This window comes from Lissotriton helveticus, chromosome 12, assembly GCF_964261635.1.
Source record: "Lissotriton helveticus chromosome 12, aLisHel1.1, whole genome shotgun sequence".
Classification (NCBI taxonomy): Eukaryota; Metazoa; Chordata; class Amphibia; order Caudata; family Salamandridae; genus Lissotriton; species Lissotriton helveticus.
The window spans coordinates 595963051-595989301 of NC_136073.1; the positions used below are offsets into that span (position 1 = coordinate 595963051).

At 46.6% G+C, this 26251-nt stretch overlaps 1 protein-coding gene across 6 annotated transcripts in view; it reads right to left on the reverse strand.

Moving 5' to 3' along the window:
- NR1I3 (nuclear receptor subfamily 1 group I member 3) overlaps positions 1-26251 on the reverse strand; it is a 908808-nt gene that overhangs the window by 429443 nt on the left and 453114 nt on the right. The window lies entirely within an intron of this gene.

Here is a 26251-nt window from a genome sequence, read left to right on the forward strand (position 1 = left end):
TGACACATTTAATGGCCTTTAACAGAACTTCTGAAATACCTCTTATTCTTAAATCATGGATTAAAAAGGGACTTCAGTGTATACCTTGGAACAACACCATAAAATGAGCTGCAGTATATCAGACTGGATCACGTAGGGGCGATGGCCAGATGGTGAAGAAGAGGGCTGTGGTTTGGTGGAGACACGTTGCTTGAAGCATAGGCTACCCTTGACACAGACTCCATCACACTTCAGAAGAACTACTATCTGCAGGGCAAGGTCAGGAGAACTAAGATTGACTGCTCCAGTAGCCCAAAAGGACATTTTTAGGCCAGCAAGGAGGAAGTGTACTCAAAAACTGGTGGAATCATGAAGCAAGAAAGAGGGGAGGCTGGGAGCAAAAAATACCAGAAAGACAAGATGAAGATGCCGGTGTACCTGGATGGTAGTGGAACACGAACACAAAAAGTAGGCGGCGCAGGAATTGAAGATGTAGGAATACTACTGATGAGGCAGTCTCAAAACAACAAGGAAAGGCAGCCTTTTCCCTAAACAGTAGGACAACCAATCTGTTAGATTATTCAGTTCAGGAAAAATGTGTCCTTTTAGGAATATAAAAGCTGAAAGAAGGGTGGACATTAGCATGCCGCAGTCTGTAGGCCCTTGCCCATGCATGAACACGGAGAAGTGAAGGTTGCCTCTTTGTTTTTGCACTGTCTGAAGAGTTGTCCATCTCGACCATGCTCTGCTCTGAGCTCTACACTGTGGATTCAAGCCTCCGCCGTGTTGCCCTGTCTCAGCAGAATGGATGCTCCAAAAACGAAGATATTAGAAAGAACGCAGGGGGCGTGGCTTGGACGGCAATGAGGAAAGTTGCCTAAGTCCAGAGCTCCGCTACACCCTGGGATAAAGCGAGACTTACTCTTGCAGCCACCACACTAAATGCAGAAAAAAACACCTCTATAGCAATCAGAAGTGGCAGCGAAAAACTTGTGCTAATCAGAAACAGCTGGGTGCGGACTGAAAGACGTGAAAACGAAGTAAAGAAGAAGTAACGGACGCGAAGGAATCAGTGAGCCCCAAAGATGGTGCCCGGGATATGAACCCTTGGCAGAGAGAGAAATAAGGAAGGTCGGAAGGTACTAGGATCACAAATGCTGAGGGTAGCAAGAAAAGTGCAAACCTCCCACTGCAATACCCCCTCCCACTGCAAAACCCCCGAGTCAGCACAAAGCGACCACTCGGAACGCAAAGTGAAACCGAAACCGCGGAGTGGAGGCCGCCATCACAAAAATCATAGAGCACGATAGATCTGTAAATCTCAGAGAGTCTACCCACGCGTCTTACCGGAGAGGCACTAAATCCGAAGCAGCTACCGAGATAGCGCAAACACGAGGTGTGGGCCTGTAAGGAACAGCACACAAGCTCAGTATATACCGCGTGGAGGATAGAAAACACCCCGTGCAGATCTGCGTCAGCCAACTCAAGTCATAGTCAAAGGTGGCCCTGCAGATTAGAAGAAGCAGCATCACCAGTGGCAAGTGCTAAGGAGGAGGCAAAGGAGCTAAACGCCATAGTGCACCCAGGCTTAAATGTGGCAACTAGGAGGGGAGCCACAACACGGCTGTGTAAGCCGGCACTAAGAGCACTTCAACAAACAGAAGAGCCACACAGCGAACCATTACCGGCACAAAGTCACCAGTTTATAGCTTGTAAGGGCGAGGGGAGGTTCACACTTCGGCAAGTGAAACGTGGTCTAACAGACATGGCCAGAAACGAAGGAAAAATACACAACAACCAAAGAAAAACAGAGCGGACTTACTAACGGAATCGCCAATCAAACATAAACCGGACATCAACAGCACACTGGACACAATACTGAAAAACTGGCAGACGTCCATGACCTGGCTAAGTCAACAAAAAAGACGACAGACGCAATTCAATTGGAACTAGCCGCCGTCAGAGCAGACATACATGCAGCCAACAACAGGCTGACGGAGGTTGAACAGAGGGTGAGTGACATAGAAGATGGAGACCAAAAGACCAAAATAGCGATCAGAGCGCTAACCAAGACAACGGCAACACTCCTAAGACAAACAGCGGAACTAAACGATTGCAACAGGAAGGGGAATATAAGGATCCTTGGCGTTTCGGAAGGGGAAGAAGACAAAACAGGCTCCGGCTGAGCCCTGATACAAGACCTAATGGCAAAAATCACTAACATCAAATTTGACAACCCCTTTGAATTGGATAAGGCTTACAGAGTGCCGGCATTCAAAACAACTAACAGAACGGGACCAAGACCGATCATATGCAAACCCCTCCATTCGCACCACACCAAGGCAATCTTTGGAGTTCCTAGGAAAAATCAGAGTACGCAATGGAACGGCAATAGTATAATCCTCACTCAGGATTACTCAAAACCAACTGTTGACACAAGAAAAGCATTCCTGGTCCAGAGAGACAAACTAAGGAAGGAGAAATTCACATTCTCATTTGTGGGGCCCACAAGATTTAGGATCAACGATAAGGGAAGATTCCACGTATTTGAAGACTCGGCGGAGCTGTCCAGATACCTACAGGGCCCGACACAGCAGGAAATGGAAACCTCACACGGTGGCACAGGCAAAAGAAGAGCGTCACCAGAGCTAAGAGTGGAATAACCAGGAGAACACAACACACTCCATACATGCAGTGTCCGGAATCAGGCCAACCTCAATAACAAACAAAGAGGTCATCTCAAACAAACAACTTTTACCTCGGAGACAATGTCCAACACCTACCTCATGGCACACCGAATACCTCAGGACAAAAGGATAACACACCAGGAACAGAGAAAGCCCAACGGTACCTATCTAAGATGCGCCATCAGAGCATAGCCCTGGTCATGTGGAATATAGTAACGCAACATCGTCTACAAGTCACCCCGAGCCCCAGGGACGCCGTAAGGACTTAAAGTAAAGACTCACGAGATGGAGTCCTGGATAAACCAGAGAGTGCAAAGGGTCGGGATTTTTACAAATGATAACGAGTGGAAAAGGCGACAGCAGAGTCATTACCTGCACAACAACCCTATCCCCAACCCGTAGGCAGCGCCACAGGGGAAGAAAGGCAGACCAGAACCGCACCAGAAGAGAATATAAGACTAATGTATATCCTTTCCGGTGACGTAAGAGGGGATTTGCCAAGGAGGGTGGGGGAAGAGGGTCTAAAGAAAATTGTGGAAAACGATAAAGACATTGGGCAAGCAGTGCACAAGGAAAGGGGGAATGTGACTAAACACAATGGTAAAGAAAAGGAAAGCCAAACTATCTAACCAGTGCATCCCAGGTAGGGGGGCGGAGTGGGGACCTTGCCGTCGCACGTCTCAAACACGACGGTTTAGCTCAGGGAGGGTTGGGCGGGTGGGGGGGTCGGACGGGGGAGCTGTTTTTTATATTGGTACTGTTTTGTTTTGTGTTTAGTCATAACCAAGGCCCGGTGCCGTTGATCTTGTTCGTCCAGTTCATTATGTCTGTATTGTTTGTTTCCCATATCTACTCAGACACATTCAGATATCTCTATACCTATCTACACCCTGCCCGGTACAATCAGACCTAAAGGCAAGACCCCGGATAAAGGGGACGAGGGGAGACAGCCAGAAGGTAGGGCCAATAAACCTGGGGGAAGCCATAGCCCCACACAAGAAACACCAACAAACAAAGGAGCTTGTACTAAATCCCCCACGGGGGGAGAGAGAACAGAGACGTGAGAAACACACACACAAAACATGGCACAGAATAACAATCCCGCACTGCTAGCTAACCTAAAGATAGTCTCCCTCAATGTTGAAGGCCTCAACCACCCTGTCAAGAGGAAAAAAATCCTAGACTACCTAGCTAAGTCCAAAGGGGACGTCATACTGTTACAAGAAACCAGGCTATCCCTGGATGACTCAGCAAGAGTCAGGGCAAGATGGATAGGTCAGACGGCCTGCTCACCGGCGATAGGGAAGAAACAAGGTGTGATCACACTGATAAATAAGAACTCTAAGATTACCATTAAGGAACAACAGCACAATGATTCAGGGAGGCTACTAATAACACAACTGAAAAGAGGAGATGAAACCTTCCTGGTGGTGAACATATAAGCCCCAAACACAGATGACACCGTATACTGGGAGGAAGTCTTGAGGAGACTGGAAACGAGCGCCCAAAATGATATGACAGTGGTGGTAGGGGACTTTAACCTGGCACTAGACTACACCCTGGACAGACAATCACAGACTCACGCACTCCCACCAGCCTCACACAGTATTCTAAAGAACATATGCACTAGATTCAACCTGAAGGACCCATGGCGACTACAACAGCCACACACCAGAGATTATACCTTTTACTATAACCCTCACAACTCCAACAGTAGAATAGATTACATCCTAATCTCGGGCTCACATACACACCTAATTTAACACTCTGAAATAGCAGCTAGAACAATCTCAGACCATTCAGGCATCACCCTACAACAAGCGGGAAGACACAATGATAACCCCACCCGGAGATGGAGGCTTAGAAATGAGGTCATGACAAATCTTGATGACACGACCAAAATAGAGCAAGCCATTATAGACTACACTAGGGACAACGACATGCCAGATATGGACTCTAAAACCCTGTGGGACGCGCTCAAAGCAAAAGTCAGGGGGACACTAATAGATATCAAAGCAATTCGGACCAGAAAAGTTAAGGCTCACCTAGACCAATTAGAAAAAGACATCAAAAACCTAGAAACAATGCATAACAACGACATCAGGAATCACAACATCCTAAAAGAGCTGACGGAAAAAAAATACGAATTCAACAGAATCCTGAGTGAACGGGCTGGTCTGTGGATAAACAGATACAGATAGATTAACCTATGCGAGGCGAACAAAGCAGGGAAAACCTTGGCGTCATACCTGAACCACAAACAAAGACAACACACCGTCTCATCCATCACTGAACTACACGCCAGTCTGGCTCAGGGTTGAGAAAGCCATACTAAACAATGTCGAACCAATAACACTTCTCACTGCAAACAAACAGGCACAAAAAAATAGCCTAATACTTAAAACACTAGACACGCCCTGCTTAAGGTAGACCAAAAACTTGAACACAATGTTAGAAACTCCAAATGGTAAGAGTTGTGGGGCAACCCCACGATAAAATATAGGGGGAAACCCCTAGACATAGACTCATGAAAAAAACTAGGGTTCTCATATTCAGACCAGCTGGTGTTAGGTATCTTTTTTGGACCCTATTGTAAGTTTCCCGATTCATGCCCTTATATAGGTATAAATCACCATATCCTTATATAGGCATAGAAATCATAAACATATTTAGGCATAGCTCATGCAGCTTAAATACGGCAGGGCTACTTCCAATAGTTCCGAAAATCCACAACGATTTCTTGGAAAACTCAGCTTCAGAAGCCGGGGACTTCCCCTTGCTTGAATATTGATTTGCCCAAGAACTCATGGAGTTTTCAAAGAACTGAGACTCTTTGATGACGTTATTATGTTCAACTGTACGTCAAACTCGGCACCTTCAAGGTATAAATATGCCCACACAATCGCCCAGGCAACACACAGTGGTTTGGAGCAGTTCGACTATCTACTTGCCCGACGCGCCCTGCTACAGCAAGTGCCGAAGGAAGCCGACCCTCCAGCAGACGCACTGAGAGAGACACTGTCTTTTCTCCTGCCGAGAAATCCAACTCCAGTGTTTCCAAGCTAACCTTGTGGGTTGTTGGGAAATCGAGTCCTGAGACTGACCTTCTCCATTCTAAACTAAGGTACGGAGCTGATTAGACCCTTAGAGAAATCTTGGGCAGATTCTTGGCAAAAGAATACTAAATTTATACTACACCTCACTTACTTCTCCCCCGTACTACGATTAGGTTAGGTACACCGGGTTAGGCGTATTTTAGAAGCACCAGTTGACTACTTTTAGCCTCTATAATTTATGTATGTATTTATATATGGTTTAGGAACCATACAATGCTCTTACAGTATTATTTTATTCTACTATTTATACTGTACGCATTATATTTTACAAACAGTATTACGATTGTAGCAGTTCATTTCTTATGCTTGAGAAAGAAGACTGTTCAATAAAACCTTTTATTGAAAACGCCTGTCTTTCTACTTTCTCTGCACCTCTAGTGAAACGAAGCATGCACGATTGACTGAGTGAAATATCTATCTATTGTTTCCACGACTCTGAAGATACGTTTTATCTTGGGGAAACAAAGTTGTCATGTTTATGCGGTTGTCAGAGACTAATCCCTTCTTGTGAATTCGAGAAAGTTTCTTGTGACCTCTGAGCTAGCTGGCACACACAATTAAGTCTAGTATATTTGATAGAGACCTAGTTGACCTAAGTCCTACGTCTAATCTATAGGATATATTATTACAATGCGCAGAGCCTATTGGGAATATAGGAACTACACTACACTGGAGGAAGGGGGAAACCCCTGCACCTTCAACACGATAAAACTACGACATACTTGATATAGAACTCTACAACTTCCTCAAAATAAGGACTGCCCTATCAAAATCTAATCTAGCAAGACACAAACCCTCAATCATCCAATATACGGAAAACCTAAACAGAGTAGGCCACCAGGTCTCCCACATATACAAACTGCTCCGCCCCAGCTCCACCAAACTTAATGATAAGACAACCAGTTACTGGGAATCTCACCTAGACACCACTCTTAGCGAGCAAGAGAGACACGCCCTCTGGCTGTCCCCATCCAAGAACATGATCTCTCCGGTGCTAGCTCAGACAAAATTCTGGCCTCTGCACAAGATCTTCTAGACCCCGGCCCACCTTGCGGCCCTAGGGCTAAAGGAAAATGATTGATACTGGAATTGCGATAGAGAACAAGGGGATCTTGCACACCTCATCTTCCACTGCAGAAAGGTCCAAAAATGTTGGAAGAAAATATTTAGCTTTATAAACAGGGTATTAGGCTGCACACTTAAAGAAGAATTTGCCTCACTTACCATCACATTTATAACAGCGGACATTGACACGCAACAGGACAGGAACCTCATAGATCTTCTGCTAACGGCTGCTGTCAAGATAGTACTCACCAAGTGGAAAGACACCTCCCAAGTCACATTCAGGGGATGGCTCAACTGGGTAACATATCTGAGAGGGGCCGACATTACAGCCTTACGAAACACACCATGGAGAAATCCCAACAGGGGGTTTTGGACATCCCTGGACAAGGCCCTAATACAGTATGAGCCCTCATGAGAAGGTCAGCCAGAAACAGCCAAAAGGGCCACACCTCCTCACTATACACTAGAGCAGGACGCCCCCCCCCCCATACCCCTTCCCCCCTCTCTCTTCTTTTTCGGTCAGAGTAGATAGCTAATTAGGGGACCAGCCAAACATACACTCGGACTCACTCCTAACTGCCCAAGGGGTAACTCCTAATATAAAACGCCAAGAATCATATGTTATATGCGGGACGGTACTGTTTCAAGGACATGCAAGCTCATGTACTCCAAGTGAATTCTGAACAACCATCTGCCTAGCCTCATGGGCTGTCGTCCCTATATGTACAAGTGCGATGAAGAAAACATGTTATTTGTCTTATGTTGTAAGTGTAAAATACCAAATAAAAATATATATAAAAAAAAAATAAAGAACGGAGAATGTCCATGTACCGCTTCCATGATGGGAAATTCCACTGCTAACCAGGGGTGAGTGTCTGTCAGAATGTTTGCTTTTATTGTAAAACTCAGGATTGGTTAACTGAAAAAAAGACTTCAATGACGTATTTAATAATAATGAATGCATTAGAGTGCCTGATGGAAGCTTAAGGTTTAGAAAACACGCCTGCTTAATTTTGAGAGGAACCATACGAATTGCGCAAATGAGTGAACATGACCTTGTGTGTTCTGTTTTCATTGGTCGCGTTAACAGGCAGGAAAAGCGAGCGTTCTCCGAAGTCCCCTAAGAGACAGGGCAGCTATTGCAGCCACAAGGAGAGGTGACTTTGCAAGTTCCCTCTTGAAGTACGGAATGGTAATATCAAGGACGCATGCTTCAGGGCACTTCCTAAAATGTGAACAAAAGGGATGTACGTCGTTACAACGCGATGTTTTACATCACAGTACTTTACGACGCATGTTTCACAGCGCAAGTCGTTACCACGACTTGCGTTGTTGGGGGTTGGATAGTGAATAGTTTAATTTACTATTCCAACTCCAGTCCCCATGGATAGTAGGGAAGGAGTTGGATAGTAAATTAAACTATTTCCTATCCTGGAGCGCCCCCCAGCGCAATTCGTTGTTACAACTTGCGTTGTAAAAGTTGCGTCGTAAGGGAACTGCGGTGTAACACTCGCGTTGTAACGGATGTTCCCCGAACAAAAGTATTCAATGTCCTGTGGAGGAGAAGAGCCAAACCTTGGCTCACCGTGCTCCACAGAGCATCCTGTCTAAGAGACACACACCAGATACCGGTGCTTGGGACAAGGTGGGACATATGGACCACATGACGGACGGATGCTGCAACACTGAGCTCCGGCTTCATGCGCGATGGAACAGTGTGGTACACCGGAACCTTTACATCACTTGCAATGTACAAATACATGGATACAGCCATGCTCCCGGACAGCTAGTTATACCTTAGGTAGAGAGGAGGCCAACTGATTAGGGTTATGTGTTGAAATATGATTGGGGCATATCTAACCTTTGCCCTAACCGTAATGTGAACATTACTTGCTGTTTCTAATTTCTGTATTCATTACTGTACACACTGTGTAGGTGTGAATAGTGTATAATACATAATCATGGAGTATAAAATACAAATACTGTGTACTGATTTGTAGGGTGAGTTAGTGCAGTGAGTAGTTGGTGACCGTCCTGCTCCCAGCAGAGGCGATCGCTCCACATGCTGCTCCCAGCCTCCTCACCTGGTATCGTAGACTGCTGAGTGCCTATCTCGCCTACTGCTTAAGCCTGTATAATTATCTAACCTAGTTCGTAGCGCTAGATTGCCCCGCCTGCTTAGCATTATCTATAATATCTGCTGAGGTTAATTAGGTCGTAGCGCTCGACTGCCAAGGTGCGCTTGTCCGACATTAGAACTTGTGCTGTGCTGCCTGCAGTTTTATTTGTGCCTGATTGTTCCTGCGCCACCGCCATTTGCATCGCGCTATTTTGGATTGTGCCCCAGTCTTGTTTAGATATTGGCTGCTTGCTGCCATTTTGTTGTTGTTGTTTTTCTGCCCCCCTGCCCTGATCTCCACCCCGCTCCCGCCTCCCAGCTGACCCCTCCTCCCACTGATACTGATCTCCTCGCTCCGCCGTGGTAGCGCTGTGACCGTCCTGCTCCAAGCAGAGGCGATCGCTCCACACGCTGCTCCCAGCCTCCTCACCTGGTATCGTAGACTGCTGAGTGCCTATCTCGCCTACTGCTTAAGCCTGTATAATTATCTAAGCTAGTTCGTAGCGCTAGATTGCCCCACCTGCTTAGCATTATCTATAATATCTGCTGAGGTTAATTAGTTCGTAGCGCTCGACTGCCAAGGTGCGCTTGTCCGACATTAGAACTTGTGCTGTGCTGCCTGCAGTTTTATTTGTGCCTGATTGTTCCTGCGCCTCCGCCATTTGCATCGCGCTATTTTGGATTGTGCCCCAGTCTTGTTTAGATATTGGCTGCTTGCTGCCATTTTGTTGTTGTTGTTTTTCTGCCCCCCTGCCCTGATCTCCACCCCTCTCCCGCCTCCCAGCTGACCCCTCCTCGCCCCTCCCCTTCACTATCCACTTATGACAGATGCCTCAGCGTGCAGCGTTTACGCGCTGCGATCGCGCCACATGCGCGCCGAAGGTGCGCCAAAGGTAAGCCCGTCCGCGCCTGGACCGCGCCCAGCGCCAGACCCCCTGGCCCCCGCAAGCTCCACTCCGCCCGCATATCCTACGACGCCACAACCCTCTTAGCCCTGAACCCCGGTCGAACGCCACATTGCTGGGAGGCTACCCCAGGACATACCCATGGACCCTTCACCTGCCACTCCTGCAAGTTCGCCTGCATCAGGACCAACACCAATTCCACTAACTCCAAACACAGCTCCAACTCTAACTACCTGAAGTGCATCCTGCTCAACACCCGATCGGTCCACAGACACGCCACGGAACTCTGGGACCTACTCGACACTACCGCCCCGGACGCCGCCTTCCTTACTGAAACATGGCTGAACGCCTCATCAGCGCCCGACATCGCCATAACCATCCCGGACGGCTACAAGATCACCCGTAAGGACCGCACCAACCAAACAGGAGGAGGCATCGCCATCGTCCATAAGAACACCATCCGAAACACGACCAGCTCCGACGATATCCTCGCTACCGCCGAACACCTTCACTTCCAGATCCACACCGACCCCAGGACCACACTCAGAGGCACCCTCATCTACAGACCACCAGGAACCCGCACACAATTCAGCGAAGACATCACGGACTTCATCAGCCCACATGCCCTCACCTCCGAGAACTACATCCTACTAGGAGACCTCAACTTCCACCTGGAAAAGAAAAACGACAGCAACACCTCCACCCTTCTGGACAACCTGGCCAATCTCGGACTAAAACAACTCGTTGACACCCCTACCCACTTGGCCGGACACACGCTCGACCCAATCTTCACCTCCAGCAAACACATCTCCTTCGATCACACCACAGCTCTCCATTGGACGGACCACAGCTGCGTCCACTTCAGCTACAAACAGACCACGACCCACAACCCTTCACAACCTATTCCTCGAAGAAACTGGAACAAAATCACCAGCGACCAACTCTTCACTTCACTTAACCAAAACCCTCCCGCCATACCATCGGACCCAAACTAAGCGGCCAGCAAATTCACACAATGGATCTCCCACAGCGCTGACGAATTAGCACCCTTGAAAAACCATCAAATCAAACAAGGTAGCAAAAAGGCCCCCTGGTTCAACGATGACCTTAAGAAATCCAAGAAGTTATGTCGTACTCTCGAGAAAACCTGGAGAAAAAAAACAACCACTGACAACCTTGCCACCTTCAAGGACCCCACACGCAAACACCACCAATTGATCCGATCCACCAAACAATCAACATTCAAGGGTCGTCTCGACAACAACGCCCACAACAGCAAGGAACTATTTAACATCGTCAAAGAATTTACCAACCCCTCCGCCGGCTCCAACGACATCACTCCCTCCCAAGACCTATGCGACTCTTTATCCTCTTTCTTCCACAACAAAATCGCCGACATACATAACAGCTTTGAAAACCAGCCCGAAGAACAGTCCACCCCACCCACCTCCGAACCTAAACAACACCCTAACAACCTCTACGCCTGGAACCCAATCACTACTGAAGACACCATCCGCCTGATGAACTCCATCCACTCAGGTTCGCCTACCGACCCTTGTCCCCACCACATTTTCAATAAAGCTGACTCCATCATCGCACCCCATCTCCGCGATGTCATCAACTGCTCCTTCAACTCCGCTACCTTCCCAGAAAGCTGGAAACACTCCGAACTAAGCGCCCTTTTGAAGAAACCCACAGCTGACCCCACGGAACTCAAGAACTACCGCCCCATCTCCCTCCTCCCATTCCCTGCCAAAGTGATCGAAAAAGCCGTCAACAGCCAGCTCGCCACCTTCCTCGAATCCAACAAATCCCTCGACCCTTCACAAGCCGGCTTCCGAGCCAAACATAGCACCGAAACCGCCCTCATCGCAGCAACTGACAACATCCGAACACTACTGGACAACGGAGAAACAGCCGCCCTCATACTACTCGACCTCTCCGCCGCCTTCGACACAGTTTGCCATAGCACCCTCATACAACGCCTCAGCAACGTCGGAATTCAAGGAAAAGCTTTGGACTGGATCATCTCGTTCCTCGCCGGAAGAACCCAGAGAGTCCGCCTCCCCCCATTCAAATCAGAGGACACCGAAGTCATCTGCGGCGTACCACAAGGATCTCTCAGTCCCACCCTTTTCAACGTGTACATGAGTCCCCTCGCATCCATCGCGCGACAACACAACCTCAACATCATCTCCTACGCAGACGACACCCAGCACATCCTCTCCCTCACCAAAGACCCAAGCACCGCCAAAACCAATCTGCACGAAGGAATGAAAGAAGTAGCCGAGTGGATGAAGAACAGTCGTTTAAAACTAAACTCGGACAAAACGGAAGTCCTCATCTTAGGATCATCCCCCTCTGCCTGGGACGACTCTTGGTGGCCACCGGCCCTGGGTACAGCAGCCATACCCACAGATCACGCACGTAACCTAGGCTTCATCCTAGACTCCTCCCTCTCAATGACCAGACAAGTCAACGCTGTCTCATCTTCTTGCTTCAACATCCTACGCATACTCAAAAAAATCTTCCGCTGGATCCCCACCGAAACAAGAAAGACAGTCACCCACGCACTGGTCACGAGCCGACTTGACTACGGAAATACCCTTTACGCCGGAACCACAGCTAAACTACAGAAAAAACTCCAACGCATCCAAAACGCCTCAGCCAGACTCATACTGGACATACCCCGTCAAGCTCACATCTCCGGTCACCTGAAAGACCTCCATTGGCTCCCCGTCAACAAGAGAATAACATTCCGTCTCCTCATCCACGCACACAATGCCCTCTACGACCTAGGACCCGAATGCCTCAACACTCGACTGTCCTTCTACACTCCCACCCGCCAACTACGATCAACCAATCAAGCCCTCGCCGCAATTCCACGCATCCATAGATCCACCATGGGAGGAAGATCCTTCTCCTACTTAGCGGCCAAGACCTGGAACTCCCTCCCCACTCACCTCCGCCTCACACAGAAGCACCTCTCCTTCAGAAAGCAGCTCAAAACATGGCTATTCGATAAATAATGCACCCACCCTCCCTCAAGCGCCTTGAGACCCTCTGGGTGAGTAGTGCGCTATACAAATTACCGAACTTGAACTTGAACTTGCACTACTGTAACATCTGCAGAAAGAAATCCTCTGAGAGGTTTAGCCTACTCAGTCACAACACTCCTGGCAGGCAGACATAAACAAGGGGACGTGCGTGAGAGAAACCCGACAGCTTTCCTTTTCTTTTTGGGGGGGGCTTAGAACATCTACCGACTGTGACACAAATAATTTGGAGCTAAGGCAACATTACATTAGATCATATTTCAACTGCCTGGTGATAGATAGATAAATAGAGAGATAGATAGATAGATAGATAGATAGATAGATAGATAGATAGATAGATAGATAGATAGATAGATAGATAGATAGATAGATAGATAGAATGATTCTATGAATCCAACAGCTGCAAGGCACACTTATCTTTTGCAAGATTCTATACATTTGGCTGTTCCAGCAGTAGCTTTTCCATATTTTATTTAGTCACCTGTCCTCAGATAGACAGCAAGGTAGATGGTATTAGTTACAGCTTCAGTGTATTCTCAGGAGGAAAATGGTTGACTGTAATAACTTAAGTTTTGTCCTTCAGGTGAATTTTGCAAAGCTGTTAATTCAGGTCTGCAACTCTAGTCCCTTTTAGTGCCTCAATGTGCACCTTGAATCCAAGGCGTAGTTTATGTAAGGACTTCTGTGTGCAAAAGGTACAATTTGTGCAAATAGATATTTCTTTCACACTAAAATCAAAACAGAAATCAATTTGATCTGGACCCATTTACATTTGTAATTACCACCCACCCGCAAGCCCTCCCACCCCCGTATTTTCACACACACGTTTTAACCTCAGAGCGACTGCACCTAAGCATAGTATTTGTTGGAATTTATTGAAATAAGGTCTGCCTCGCTTTTGTTATCAAGGTGAGGTAATGCAGTATTCTACTTGCCTTATCCGTTTTTCTTTTTTTAAATATTTGTATTGGCATTTATGAGATTTATTACAGTACAATCCATGTATTTTCACAGCGACAGCAGGTACATACTACTCAAGTCGGAAACATGCAACATCATTTATGGTAATCTTTGACATTGAGCATACAAAAATCAATCCCCAGGAGTCAAACCCCATCAAATAGCGTTTCCTTGGGCTGCAACAGCCCCTCTGTCTGTCAACTTTAATGTCATGTTCCTGGTGTGTCAAGGTGTCCTGTGGGGAATAGTTGTGTCCGTTGTCAGCATTGTCACTCTCGCATATTTGTGCCCTTTGTGTGTCTGCGTGTATATCGTTATACAAAACAAAAAGGAAAGGAAGAACTTTAAGGCAACCGCGCAACAATAGATACCAAAACAAACTTGAACGTGACTAAGTCTTCCAGGGGTCCACTGACTGCACAGTATGCCACCTTGTTTTCTTTCCCATTTGTTAGACATCTGGCACAAGTCTGGTCGTCTCTCTTTGATACAACGCTCAATTTATGCGGCGTGAGGTAAGTCCTGTGCAGAATATTAAATTGCACAAGTTTGAATACCTGCCTTATCCATAATGCACATTTTTTGGGGGGGATGATAAGTGGACAGCAATGAACAGCAGTAACTTAATGAAATATGGCAAATTTATCCCAGCTTGCAATTTTCTTTCTTTAGTCATCTCGAATTTTTTCCAGGTAGATGTGTCAGGTAGAAGAAATGTTGGTTCAAAGGCAATAGGGTGTCAATGTTTCCCAAAAAAGACCCTACTATATATTAATGCAATTTGAAGGAATGGTAGCATACATTTGAGAAAAAGATAATGTTGCCCTATATCTCCATTTCAGTACTACTGTAATTTTAAGCACAGGTGAGGCACAGTCACCCTCCACACTTGAGATTAAAACTAAGTGGCATATTAACATAGGGGATTGTGCCACCAAAACATCACTTTTTTTACGTTCCGGTGGCGCAATGCCGTGCACCATATTTACGCAGTGGTGTCAAGCCACTTTTTGTGGCTTAAGGCCGCTTTGTAAATATGGTACCCTTACATACAGGTATCTGCGTGAAAGGGGCGCGCAATGGGTGTTCTGCAGCACACACAGAGAGCAAAATGCCATGAACAATTTTTTTTATGTGAAGGAAGGTGTCCCTTACTGCACATAAACAATCATGCAATAATGACTAGTTGCTACTTTTATGTGTGCTGAGGACTGCAGCACACATAAAAGTAACACATTACCATTATTGATTGTTTATGTGCAGGAAGGGGCACCTTCCTGCACATAAACTATTATTCCCTGCAATGCAGGCACCTTCGCACTATGCGCAAGGGTGTCTGCGATGGCGCTAGACAGCACTTTTTAGCGCTTGGGAAAACACTGGGGTGCACCGTATTGTTGTAAATATCGCGCATCCTTGCATTTTGGAAATGGCAGAGTGTGGACCTGCAAAATTTGCTGCAACTCTACTCGCCGTCAATTTCTTGTAAATATGCCCCTTAGATTCTTACACAACCTGCTCGAAATCTTTGAACATATCTCTATGCCTAGTTTATTGCTTGCCACATTTGGGGATGAGAAGGTGGATGGAGAAAGTTGCAAGAAAGGTAATTGAATCCAGAGTCAAGTCACAAGTACATAATCAAGAAACCTTTATAGTCCCAAATACAAAGTTAAATCAAAGAACAAATATATTTGCTAAGGTTAAAAAGCAGACAAAGTATAGGATACATCAGTTTATGGAACCTAAGCAACCTTGGCTACTCGGGGCTTTATGACCCATTCTGCACAGGTCACGATCATTCATGCACAGATCTGGAGTTGTGGTGTAATGATGTTGCATTGGATCACTGGAGAGTAAGAGTAATCTCACAGTAGCACTGTGGGCGAGTGACTGGAGAACACAGGCAGTATCAGCTCCCTTCCATCCTTCCCACCATGGTGGGAGCAAGAATTGTCCCACTATTAGCTTAACCATTAAATATCAGAAGCTGTGGTCCCTCTTCCCTGCATCGAGCCGTTACATGAATGCAGGATGTTCTTGTAAATACTGTAGTTTGCGGATGTAGGACAGTTTCAAAAGCATATAGTCCTCACGCCGCTATGTCTGCCGTCCACACTTTGGCTGCAGTAACGGGCTTGGACATAGACTGGGTCATGAACATTGACTATATCAGTATTAGAATTGGTCGTTCACTGTTCCCAATGTATTGTATTATTGTGAATAGTGAATATGTAACATTTACATGATGGTGCTTACCAGGGCCGGACTGGCCATAGCGGGCACCGGGCAATTCCCCGGTGCGCCGCACAGAAGGGGGCTGGTTTTGGCTGCAAAATCGGCATTGTACCAAAATCGGCCGAAAACCGGCCCCGGCAAAGAGCTCAGCGGCACCTCCAACCCCCCTACCCCCACCCCCCTCCCCCCCGAGTGGGGAGGGGGGGCCCGGCCAAGCACTTTTGCCAGGGGCGGTTGTGGTTTCCAGTCCGGCCCTGGTGCTTACTACGATAGACGTTACAACGCAAGCCTTCACAACGCAAGCCTTTACAACGCGGGTAAATAAAAAGGGCATTTTAAAGCTTTCTTTTGCAATGCAGACCATCACAACGAAGGTTTGAACCTTTTTAAAATATAATTTTAATGTCACTTAAAAAGAAGGGCGAGTTTAAGGCTAAAATGATGGGTTATTACGGGGTCAGGGCCGATAGAGGTAAGGAGGCAATTCCTTTTTATGATTCAGGGATGGATAGAGTAAAGAGAGGTTAGGATTTTTCGGGTTGTGGGGCAGGTAGAGTTAAAGGCACGTAATGGGTTTTTAGGATTCAGGTTTGGGTAGAGGGAAAGGGAGGTGCTGAGGTTTTAGGGTTCATACAGGTAACGGGAGGTAAGAGTTTTTCAGGGTTCAAGGGCCACACGATGTATTTATTACACAAGTTTTAAAGGCATATGTTGTAAACACATACGCTATGAAGTCTGATATTCCATTAGTGCATCAATCACCAATCTTGAAAACACCACATTGTACATGTTGGAATGGATCTCAAAAGCAATATTGGTAGATCCACTAGTGATCAATGACAGGACTTGCGCTAATTGTGATCCTAGTGAAATATCAATTACTTTCTAGAACAATATTTGGATATCGTGGTTAAGGCCAGAAAAAATGGAGACGCATCCAACATGTGCCAAATGGTACTCCCAGTAAAAGCATCTTCACTGAAAAAACACATTCTGGTTATGTGGCTCCATTTTCGATTCAACACCAATTTCTTTGATTGCTAAGGAATACTTTAAGCCATTCAAAATCTGTGGTAGACAATCCTCCTTTAAAGCTGAGGGGAGAGACCTGGGAGGTGAAGGAAGAACGTAACTTCCTAAAAAAGGAAGAAGGAAATGATCTTGGACTAGACGGAGTTATGCTAGAACCAATGGCAGCAGGCATAGGTCTCTTCACTCATAGATTTGTTTCCAGAATGTGGATTTGTGAATGCTTCAGGATAGCACACTTCTTGTACTCCATAAGAGCAGCCATTTTGTTTCTGAGATGGAGGTTGGTTACTTGCATGACATCGGTGTAGTAGGTCGAAATGAAGAGTCATACCTGTACTTGGACAATAAACAGTGCACCAGGCCAGCATCTTTGTGTTCACCACCAACGGTTTTGGCATGTCTATGTTTCTTTTATTCTTATGCAAATCGAGAACGTAAATGTATAGAAGGGTGGAGGTTGCAAATTATTAGTCTCTTCGGTGTCCAACATTATTGGTGCTTTTAGGACTCTCTGCTAATGCTACTGGCCTTTCAGGTGTATCCTTCCACTATCTGTTAGAATGCATGAGGGACTATTTTATATTTGAAAAGTACACTTGTCATCTAGCAATATATTAATCTTATACAGGACAACCACTGTACACAGAGTCCCTCCCTCCCAGCCGTGGCTGGTCCATTGATGCTGAGGGACCACGCCCCTCCACCTTTTGCCCCTCACGAACAGTGTCTGTCAGGCTGAACAAAGGTCAGCCTGACAGACGCTGTTCATTTCAGGCCAGGCAGCCAGGAGCCAGACATGCACAAAATGTGCAGGCTCCTGGCTGCCTGAGCTGAATTTTGCTGGGCTGAGGAAGTCACAGTTCTTGTGGGCAAGGCGTCCTCAGCTCAGCAATGGTCCCCGAGGCCCTCCCCTAAGTGACGAGGGGTAGCGTCACTGATTGCCTCGCACCTTTTAAGCCCTGAAGCGTCCAGGGTCGAGTGACAATCAGTGACACTTCATCACAGAGTGGGGTGGGGTCAGCAAGTCTCACTGACCCCATCCCACTCTGTAATGGCGTTGGGACTGCTGCCTTCCTTCACTGGCTGACCTTAGGTCAGCCTATGAGGAAAGGCAGCAGTCCCAAGACTCTTGAAACCTGCGAGGCAGAGTTGGCTGCAGGTAAGTGTGTCTTTTATTTTAAATTCATGTTTGGTGAGCGCATGCGTGTATGTTTGAACGTTTGTAAAGAGCGGTGTGAATGGATGTGTTTGTGTGTGCGTGCGTGTGAATGCATGGCTGTGAGTGTCATTTGTATGTGATTGTGTGTGTGTGCATGTGTGTCCCGTCGACCCACCTCCCTCTAAAACTTACCAGCCACCACTGCTCCCTCCTCCTTCCCCGCCTCTGTGCTGACCTTGCTCTAGCCCCTTTCTCTTTCCACTTCTCTCCTCCTGCTCCACCTCCTCCCTCACTCCTCTATCTTACCCCCACTGCCTGGCTCTGACCTCTCTCTCTTTCACCAGATCTCCAGCTCCCTCCTTCCCCACCTCTCCTTTGCTCCCAATGCTCTGGCCTCGTTCTCAGGCTCACCCGTTGGGCCAGCCCCTCACTTTTATGTACATCTCTTCTGTACTCCTGGGGCTCTGGCCTCTGTTTTTCCCCATCCATCATGTTGTCCCGCTCTTTCCTATATCTCTCCTCCACTGCCCGTGTGTCTCTAGATTTCTTTAGCACAGTTTCACTGCTTTAATTTAACATAATGCTTGTTGGTTCGGCGTTCCTCTGGTCTTCCTAATCCTCACAATATTTTACTTTAAAAAGATCTCACATGAAGTATTCACTTCATAGTTATTTTATATTTTTAGCAGCATTCAGCCCAGGGGCTTAAAGAGGATGTGGTATAGAGTTCAGAGGGTGCCTGAGAACTTGCACATGGAGTTCCTCTGATGTGCTGCTGCCTCCTCCGGTCTTCTTTCTTCAGGACAGGGGCAGCGCCTCTGTAATGCCTGCGGGGCGTCTCCCCACAGCCCGTGCCAGCAGACAATACATAAAATGATAATAACGCAATGTTAATATAATTTTATTAATGCTGTCCGAGCCCCGCAATACAAGGTGTAGAGCGGGGCAGGGCGGAGTAAAGTGCCCTCATAAGGGCGCATGCGTGTTTGGCTGGCCGTCCAAGGCCGACCAAACACACGTGCATTTATGTTTCTCCAGCCTGGCTGTGAGAAACAGCACAAACTCCAATGCACCGTTTAAGCGGCAAACGAGGCCGCTCAGACCAATCCTGCCGCTCCTCTCTCGGGAGAGTAGCACCTGGATTGGATGCGGAGCCTGTGCCCAGTGGGCCCATCCCCTTCTGGCCATCGACCCAAGAGGAACAGCCATGCAGGCATCAGTGGAAGCGAAGCGGGGCAAAAGGTAACTTTTAAAAAAAATTCTTATATTTTATTTCTTTTCCCCCTCCCAAACCCACCACCCTCTCCATCTGCTGCCGCCCTACCACTTTAGGTAGGCGGCAGCCGTCACAGTTTAGGAACCCTTGTCCATTTTGGTACTGTTTCTTGCTCCCACTTGTCAAGGAACCCTGCTCAGTAACAACCAGGATGAGTGCTTCCGCTTCTCCTGCTGCATCCCCTGATGACATGTACCCTGAAGTAGTAGGGTTCCTCCAGAGCGGGGATAATGTTTTAAGCCGATGTTAAGGAAGTATTCACTAACAAAGTCTCCCTTCCTATTAAATCTTGTTTGTTTAATTAAATGAAATTTGGTGTATATTGAAGGCTCTCTTGCCTTCACTACAGTCCTCTTTTGGTTTATAGGTAAAAGGAAGCCTGTGTTGCAAGGGGCCCTTCATTATAGGACTTGGTTTCTTTCTAAATCATTGGGACGATCTAGGAGGATGCGGTGAAACAAAAAGAGGACACAGTAATGAAGATTAAGTATCATTCAATATAGTTCGCTTTTATGTACCTAAGTTTAAAGTATTAAGGTTTGTTACCACATCTTAGCATATTAAAGACAGAGAAGGCGTTGCCAATGCTTGGTCTGTAGGAGAGTGCCAAAATCCTTACGGGACTTAAAATTTGAAACACGACTTTTAGAGCACCCCAAAAAACATTAATTGTGAACAGGAAGCGAAAGCAGTTGTCACTCTTCTTAAACGATAACTTGCATCTACAGTCAAAGAAATTGCAGTTGTAGAACTAATATGCATTTGATGAATTATTATTTATTTATTTGATTTATATAGCGCGTAATCACCCCGGGGTCTCTAAGCGCTTTTCCAGGTATATGCCAAACAAATTCTTCAGCCGATTATTACATTACAGCACACCCCATGCTTGCTGGAAAAGCACTGTTTTTAATTTTTGCCGAAAAAGCAGCAAGTTGGATTCCTTGCGCAGTTCGGTTGGTAAACTATTCCAGACCGCTGGAAAGATGTTAGAGAAGGCGCGACCACCAAGAGTGGATAATCTAAAACGCGGTTGGGTTAGATGGGTAGCATCTGAGGAACGCAGCCGTCTACCGGGTTTGTATGGGGCCAGACGGGTTTTAATGTAACTTGGCGCCTTTCCATACAGGGCTTTGTGTGTAATGCAAAGCCCTTTGAACAACACCCTCTGTTTGACGGGCAACCAGTGAAGTTCACGCAATAAAGGAGACGCCTGTGTTCTCATTGGTTTCTTAAAAATCAATCTTGCCGCATCGTTCATAACAACTTGCAGACAATTCAGATGTTTTTGCGGGAGCCCTGCATATAGTGAGTTGCCATAGTCCATCCTGGCTAGGATCATGGCGGATACAGCGCGCCTCAGGGTGGCAAAGGACAGGAGTGAGGACATTTTCCTTAGTTGTCGAAGGAGACCAACATACGTGCCCACCACTCCTGAGACTTGCTTTTGCATCGTCAAACTCCCATCCAGAGAGATGCCCAGGCTTTTCACTACTGCTGCAGGTTCCGGAGGCGCTCCTAGTTCTAATGGCCAAAACTGATCATTCCAGGGGTTATCCATGATCGTGATTGGCAACACCTCGGTCTTATCTGGATTGATTTTCAAAGAATTCAGAGACATCCAATTAGCTGTATATCTTAGGATATTCTGCATTCTTGCGTGTGCACCCGGACAATTTTCCATTTGGATGATGACTTGGGTGTCGCGGCATAGTTATATATTTGACAGTCCATCTGGTTGAGAGCCGAAATCAGGGGTTGTAAATAAACATTAAATAAAAGAGGGGAGAGGGCAGAGCCCTGTGGTACACCACAGGTGATCGGCACTGTGGTTGAAGATAAGTCTGCCAATTGAACTCTCTGAGTTCTCCCTTGGAGGAAAGATGAGAGCCAGACAAGTGCTGTGCCCTGGATGCCTAGGTCCCTCACCCGCAGCAGCAGTTGACTATGACAAACGGTGTCAAAAGCCGCGGAGAGGTCTAGTAGCACCAGGGCCCCAGGGAGTTTCTTGTCAGCTCTGTTCCTTAGCTCATCCAGGATAGATAACATCACTAGCTCCGTGCTATGATGCGCACGGAACCCCGCCTGGTTTTGCTCGATTGAGACATTTTTCTCCAGATGGTCAGAAAGATGCGTAAGGACATGCTGCTCCAGAACTTTGGCCAAGAATGGTAACTGCGAAATAGGCCTAAAGTTCTTTAGATTCTTAACGTCCTCCCCGTTTTTTTTTCAGCAGGGGGATCAGCCGTGCCTCCTTAAAGGAGGATGGGACCTGTCCTATTTGTAAGGAATTATTGAAGAGAGTCAAAACATCTTCCTCAATACCTGGCATAGCTAACTTAAATACCTACGGAGGACAAGGGTCGGCCTGGGAGCCAGATTTAACCCGCCCCCACAAGATTTGACAGTCTGTCCTTCGTAATCAAGGGCAGAGTGACCAAGGGGTTGTCGACTGGACGAATGACCGGAACAATCTGTAGAGGACAGTCCAGGATTGGGGTAGTGGCGATTTCTGATAAAAGGTCTTTGATCTTAGTGGAAAAATAGTCCTGGAATTTTTGGCAGTCTTCTTGCTTAAACTCTGGACTCTGCTCTTTATTTTTCCTGAGTTCCGAGAGGACCTTAAAAAATTATTTTTGTGGATCCGAGGCTCTGGAAATCCTGTCCTCATAGAACTCTGCTTTCCTTAAGAGAATAGCATGTTTATAGGAGGCGAGCTCCTGTATATAAAGACTCCGTGCGTTGAGACCGTAGTCCTTCCGCCATGCTCTCTCAGATTTACATAGAGCCCTCTTTTTTTCCCTAAGGGATTCATTGTACCACGGGGCCCCAGCTCCTCTATCTACCACCTTCATCCTTCGTGCTGGTGCCACGAGATCAACTACCCTTTTCAATTTATCTGTTAAATCGTTACTGATAACTTCTGGATTATGTTCCATCTTATTAGTATGAGGACGGGCTAGGAGGTGAGCTACCATTTCATCCCCATTTATATGTTTCCATTTCCTCACAACTTTCCATCCTACTCCGGACTTCCCCTTCTGTTCATCAACCGATATCATGCCCTTCACTAAGAAGTGGTCTGACCATGCACACGGCTGCGCAACTACTGGGCCATGATCTCGGCCATGTTCAGAGGTTGTTATCCAAACGAGATCCAGGGTGTGGCCCTTCTCGTGTGTAGGGCCCATTACCCTCTGAACTAACCCGAATGACCTAAGAGCCTCATCTATCTGATTGGCTTGACCTTCTTTCGGGAACTTTTCCCAATGGAAATTTAGGTCACCCATAATAATTACGTTATTATAACGTGATCGGACGTCCTGGACCAACTCCAGGAATAGATCCGGAAAGTCCGGCAACGCCCAGGGTGGCCGGTAGACTAAAAGAATTGTCCAGCAATCCGTCCCTATCCCGAGCTTGACGCCCAGGACCTCGGCGCCTCCCAGGCTTTCAGCGAAAAATCTTTCGCCCCTCAAACGGGTGCTATATAAAAGGGCCACACCGCCCCCTCTCATTGGACCTGCTCTATTGAGGCAAAATGCCGTAAAATTGGCAGGAATGGAGGCTACCAAGTCCGGCAATGAGGAGTCCTCTAGCCACGTTTCCGCGACACCCAGGATATCCAACTCTCCATCCTGTAACAATGAGAGCACCTCTAAGTTATGTTTCTGTAAGGAACGCGTATTTAGAAGGCCATAGGACAGGCCGCGTGCCGAACATTCAATATTAGGTCCTGGTTTAATACCATGGTGTTTCAGCAGCCCTTCCTGACTAAGTTTAGCTGCACATGTCTGGCTAAGATGGAACGTCCCCAGACCTACCTCCAACAGCTCTCCTCTGGTGTAGATATGGCGAGGACCAGGGGTCGTGGCCCCCGGCCCCGGTTGGTCGCGGATGGGTGCAGATGGGCTCGCCCCTGGCGCGCCTATGGCACGCCCACTGCGCGCATACGCTGCGCGTTTGCATGTGGCAACACCTTTCAAGTAGACATTGATGTCATCAGGTGCGTAGCCTCAATTTTCTTCTCTTGTATAGGTGTATCTCATGTATAGAAAGCCGAGGCTACGAGGTTGATACAACCCCATGTGCATTATAGTTAAAGGCCTCATCATGCGTTGACAATATTGGGGACTTGGAAAGTCTGAGTGCAAAGATGCACCTGTTACACAACACCCACTAGATGTAAAGGCCACATGGAATGAGGGTCTATGTGATTTAATGAACGGAATGCGTTGTAGGCTAGCCTTGCATAGCGATGACCAGGAGTACTTCCAGTACAGGTCCGTCAGTTACTCCAGTGGGGCAGCACCTCTTCAAAGTTAGTTTTTTTTTGGGTGCACCCAAGCAGGTGAATACTGAGGAGTTCAGATCTTCTAAGACTCAGTAAGCTGACAGCATTTGCCTAGAATTATTTAGAGTTGTTCTACATCAGGTATAAAATGGAGTTTGATATAGTTAGTCATAGAATTAAGAATTGATGTGGGCCTGTAATGCCTTTTGGTGTCTTCACACTTCATATGTGAAATGTTTTATAATTTGTCTGTCTTCTCATTATGGGTGTGCCATTATGCATAGGATATGTGATTTTGATTGATCTGGGTAAAAAGGTAATTGTGGTGTATGTGTAACCAAGCCTCGGGTATCTTCTGTCTTCAGCCATGTCGTTATACGGACCCTCTTCTCCTACTGGAGTGTGCACAGCCTGTCACGCGCTCGGCTTGTATATGTAACTCCGGTGAGGTGAAGTGAAATGAATTGAGAGTCTTCTCAATTTTGCTGTTGATGGAGCGAGGGTGAAAACAAACATTTTTGTATACACCTCAAGAAGTCAATCTCCCATAACTATAATATGTATTAATCGTGTGGTTTTTAAATTAACCAACATAGAATAGAAAGCACATACACAAATGCACGTGGGATACTAATTTGCTTATGTTGCAAACCATAATACATTAATTGTGTGATACTGTCTTACTAATATAGTACGCAAATGCTATAATCTGATGAAAAGATATGCATGTATGCTTTCTAAAGGTATAATCGTGGCAGATATGATGAAGAATGGTAAGTAAACAATGCATGTCCGTTGCTTTAAAGCTAAATAATAACTAACAGGATTAACTTAGAATGGGGGGAGGGTAACAGAAGGGTTTTACTTCGAAAACTAATGTTTAATTGTGTTTGTTTCTATAATAGTTCCCGTTATGGCCCATGCGGCCTATAAAAATATGCAGGGTTTGCGGGACTCCAAGCGAATGTTGTTCTACGCATGCGTGACTGTGCTCGAGAGATGTGCAAGCAGCCTGTGCCTGTGCGGTTGGTGTCAAGGTCAGCATGACCTGGAGAGCAGAATGGTGCCAAGTTAAGATGTCCGAGTCATGAGCCTGGGAAAATCTTATGAAGTGACAAGTTAAAGAATATGAGGAAATAATTTAATAATGAACAATTGGAACTTTATTTTTTGAAGTACAACCATGACAAAGCGGAAATATGGACAATGAGGAGATGAGGTTATATTCATTCACCCCTTTCTTGCACCAATAAGAATGGAGTGCGGGCCCTAAAAGTTTCAAATTTTAGATAGTTAGTGAAAAAGGGTATAAAAGAGGTCGTTTGGAAGATGTGATGGCTTACTTTTCGATTACTTTTCGCACCACAACATGCTGTCGGACTGAATGATTTTTCCTTTGTTGCAAAGACTTTGACATTTTCCTGACTTTAACTTTTGATGAATAGGAGACTTGATGGGTGGTGAACATCGAGAGAAAATAGAGAGGCTGTTTTTGGGCACTTTATTCTTCTAATCCTGATTTCCATTCCTGAGGAGAATTGGTGATATGTTTTTGCCTTATTTTTCAGAACTGTTCTGCTAATAAATGTAAAATGCTTGAATTAATGTTTTCTTCTTTCAGATGCCAATTAACTGTCTGAATTGAATTAGAAATAAAAGACAATTAACCCCTTCGATGCTGATGACAGAGCGTTACCGTCATCAGCATCAGTTGGGCTGTGCTGATGACGGAACCGCTCCGTCATGAGCACAGCCCCTGGGGGAGCGCTGGTGCTCCCCCCCGGGGCATCGATCTTGCCCCCACAAACAGGGATGGCAGCGGAAGAGTTTCCGCTGCCACCCCCGAACACCCCCCACGCTCCCCATGACGTCAGCGCGCAAAGAGCGTGCCAACTTCATCAGGAAGCACTGGACGCGCTGGAAACCATTTGTTTCCAGCGCATCCAGGGAGAGGAGGTAGGTTTGAGCCTCTGGTCGGGGGGGGGGGGGCATTTCTTGATTTCCGCTCCCCTGATGTTCCAATGCAGAGCATTCCTGGTGCACGATCGCGCACAGTGTCAGCCTTAATCCCCACTCTAGAGCTACCCGGTGGACTCCCACAAATCTGTAAGAGATGAACAAGTCCCTTGATGGCAACTGCTATATTTCCGGCAGTCATGAGTCACGATAGGTATTTGCTTCTGCTTTGGATGATGCATTTTGTCGATAATGGTTTAGCTTTGCCACGAGATCACCCTGATTGTGACCGTCTTTTCAAGATTCGGCCTGTCATTGATCACTTTGTTGATCGATTTTCTGAGATCTATGCTCCAGGGAAAGAAATTGCAGTGGATGAGTCTTTGGTGTTGTTCAAGGGCTGCTTGGT